The following is a 4115-nucleotide window of genomic DNA, read 5'->3' as shown; positions in this document are numbered from 1 at the left end:
GAAATCTTTGGGATTGGGTGCGGCGCAGGGTTAAGCGGTGCGCATGTCGCGGGTCTAAGCTCCCGCTCCCCGCGCGGAAAATGCTCAAGCTTTAAGGAGGGAAAAATATGAAGGAATTTGGGTCAATAATTTTAATTATAGTATTTGCTAAAATAAATTTAAATGAAACATGTTAGCATTAAGGAGGAGGAAGAAAAAAAATTAACTTAATATTAAAGGAGGAGGAAAGCCTAAAAGTTAGTTGAGGAGGAGCAAAAGTCTTTTCATTTTGGACATTCCCCGTACCCTCCACGAACCAACTAACTACATGATCCGTTTTTCTCATTGGGCGGGGGTTTAAAGAAGTGGGCACTTGTACTAATTTGATGTTGAGTATATCTTATGGTTACTCATGTTTGCTACTTATTTCTTCGGGGCCATCTAAAAATAGAATGTTCAAATAAAACTCTTAAATATTCTTTAAAAATAGGGAAAGAATCTTATACAATTATGTTTTTTTTCTCAATAATTATTTTTAAATCTTAAACAATGGTTGCTCCAAAAATATAAGGGATAGATTCTAAATTATTCGTGTTTGGTGGTTAAAAATTGGTATGCGACAGCTTAAATTTAAGCACAAGTTGCACTTAAGAAGCCACATAGAGACACAGAGTAAGTTGCAACAAAGAGCAAAAGAGTGTGTGTATTAAAAAGTAGAAAATTACATAAAGAATGTGACATTGAAGTCATATATGAGACCCTAAATACATTGTATATGAGTTACAAAATTATATGGCATTAATGTGTTAATGAATTATTTTGCACCAATCGACCAATTCTAAGTAAGTATTTTTTCTAGGTAAAAATAATTTTAAGCCTTATATATTTTTTATTAATTTTTATATTATGTAAAATATTTATTTCAAAAAGGATTAACATTCTTATGAATATAAGGAAGGGGAAGTTCCTTCCCATAGATCCATGAAGCTAACAACACGAAATGTTATGGGCCTAAATGCCCCTAACAAAAAGTGCTTGCTCAAGCACAATTTAACATTTTTTGAATAAGATACATTATTAATACAAGAATCAAAACTTAACAAACAAGAAGGAGAAAATGTTGGAAATAGGGAAAGCAAGATGTTTTGGGGGGGGGGGGGGGGGGGGGGGGGGGGTGAATCAGGATCTATAAAACTTCTACTACTTCAACCATGAACCACGTTCATACTTAATTCACTATACACATCTCTGCCTTAACCTTAACATGCATCTACATATAACAACATGTAATGTTAGATCTAACATCTAATAACATGAATAAAACATAAAAGCAATAATGAACACATGACAATAGATATGGTAACGCAAATACCCTTCAAGATGAAGGTAAAACTACAGTGGGGATGACACTTATAAGATATTCACTACTGTAGTTGTTTGTTAGGGCTACAAAGTTTGATCACTTCCTTTGATCCACCTTGTGAGGGGTCTACCATGTTAAGAGCTTACAAGACTGTTAAGTCTACCTTGATTAAAAGATTTTACATCACAATAAAGTGAGTACTATGTTAGGAGATTTACAAAAGGTCTGTTAGAACCACTTTGTAAAGAGATTCACCTGATCCACTAGTTAGAATGAAATCAATATCATAATCCTTTGACTTACACTTATTGATGAAAGATCTTCTCTGTCCAATATACAATCACCTTAATGGGGTAGATATACTTTATCTCCTCTCTGCACTGCAATGATCTAGATTCATCCTTTTTGTTGCTTAGTCCTTCTAATTTTCCAATTAAAACTAATCTCATAACATAAGGATTAATGATCCACAATTACACGCGTAATTTCCTCCATGGTTTACTCCTCAATCATATAAATATGCTTTCAGCTCTGCAAAATGGTTTACCTATGAGCTTGTGCCATTCCAAACTCAAACACCACAAAATGTATTACTCAGCTTATATAGCTTCTAGCACTCAGCTCTTCTTATTCTAACTTGATGTCCCTCGTCATGAACTTGACTCGGCTATAACTAATTTTACCTTCTGGATTGCTCGATGCATATTGCCTCCTGAATCACTTGGCAACCATTGAAATGCTCAACGATGCTTGCGCATTTGACAACTATATTTGTCTCAGCACCAACTAAACTTCTCCACTTCTCTTCTTAAAGCTCAGCCTGTATGAAGACTCAGTCATAGTGATGACTGACCAACATTACCTTGTAAATGACTAAGTGTTTTGCACTAATAGACAAGTTTCCCTCTATGGTCAACAACCTCCCCCTTTGGCACTAGTGGCAAAAATGCTTGTCATTATCAATCAATACATATATAACAAAACTTCAAAAATTGGAACTCCCCCTTAGAGTATACTCCATACCTTAGCTCGGTCACTATATACATGACTATGTTCCTTAATAGAAAAAAATTGCCTTTCTTGTGATTTCTAATATCTCTAATCTCTCTATACATTCCCCCCTTATTTTTGTCAGGATTGCCTTCTGATTGTAAGCTAGGGTTTGGGAATTAAACCATACTTAGATAAAAATGGTTTATTCCATGTTGCAAGATAAGATCCATAGTGGCATCCCAATTAGCCTTGAGTGTTTCAAGAGTATGGCATTCAATTTTTAATCTTGATGCTAAATCTACCATATTATCTGCAATGGATAAATTCTTATTTCTTTAAATCATATCATTGGTAGTTTGCATGTGTCTTTGTATGACCTACAAATGAGGTGTCAACAAAGACTGAACTATTATAATCTTTGCCCTTATTTTTCCTTCTTCCTCTAGCAACTCAAATTGCTTGCCTTGCAAAAATTTTAATTTTGAAAAATGAATTGAAATTGAACTTGTGTCAAATGTCAATGTATCTCCACTCTATTGTAAATCAACATCAATCTTATCCATCAAATCTCTTATTTCTTTAGTAAATGGAGGAATATATCCTAGATTCATAAATAATGTATTATATTTTGTATAATCTTCTCAAGATCATTTACAAGGGAAGAAAGTTCAACCTATTTAACTACAATACAATCTATGTTGTAACTTTCTCCATTACCTTATTCCCAAAATTTCTCTCTGACCTCTACATAAGCTTTTCTCTTGTATCAATGATAGGGTCATTCAACTTTTCCACAAACTAAACCAACTATTCAATGACTAGGGCATGTTCATTTAGGTTCTCAATATCAATAGTTTCAATCAATACATCCTTGATCTCATGCAATACTTGCCTCTACTGATATTCTCTCCTCTTTCCTCTTGCTTGTTCTTCCTTGCAAATATCTTGGTCAATGTTTTCAACTGATCAAGAGTCAAATTGTTTGTCTCGATTAGGGATTGCAATCACTTCATCTAAGGTAACAAGCTTACCTTGAATTTCCACTGGAGACTTGATTTTCTTTTTCTTGATCCTCTTCCCCTTTGATTCGATGGTGTTGGAGTTTGGTATAGTCAACCGTAGATCTTCAATTTATACACTTATACTCGGTCTAGGTGTCTCCCTCGCTTGTGTCTTCTCTATAATAGTTGTTTGACTCTCAAAAGTAGTCACTTATTGTTCACATTCAGTCTTTTTATCCTTCTCAACATTTTTAATGATTTCAACTATAGAACTTGGTTGTCCAGCCTCCTTTTCTCCCTCAATCAAAGGTCCTGGGGTACTTGGTCTCTCACCTATAATGGACTGGTCCACTTAATTATTCTAGCTCTTGTCATGCTTCTCCTCAAAAATAACATTGCTCTCACTGCCATCATTCTTCTATTCTGTCATTTGAACATTTTGTTCTTCATTGGCTAACACATCTTGTTGCTTGGCCTGACCTTCTCCTTGTCCTTGTTCCTGACTAACTGTGAAAATGAGAATAATAGGTATAATAGATGCAGTTTCTACATGTTGAATGGACTCATGCACATTAGCTTCAAGATAATCTTTTACTTGCACAATTATAGGATTGGGGTCCATTAGCTTCTCACGAGCTAGCAACTATACAAACTCGGTCTATATAGGATCTTCACTTTTTTCTCTTGGCTTAGTTGTGACATTCCCTTCACTTAACACATTCTTCTTTAGAATCTTGTTTAGTTCATCATCAATGACCATTGTCTCTATTTTCCCTTTA

This window comes from Cupressus sempervirens, chromosome 1 (assembly GCF_028749045.1).
Source record: "Cupressus sempervirens isolate cs-2001-9-10 chromosome 1, ASM2874904v1, whole genome shotgun sequence".
Taxonomy (NCBI): Eukaryota; Viridiplantae; Streptophyta; class Pinopsida; order Cupressales; family Cupressaceae; genus Cupressus; species Cupressus sempervirens.
The sequence above is the reverse complement of the archived record's forward strand: the minus strand, read 5'-3'. Positions refer to the sequence as shown.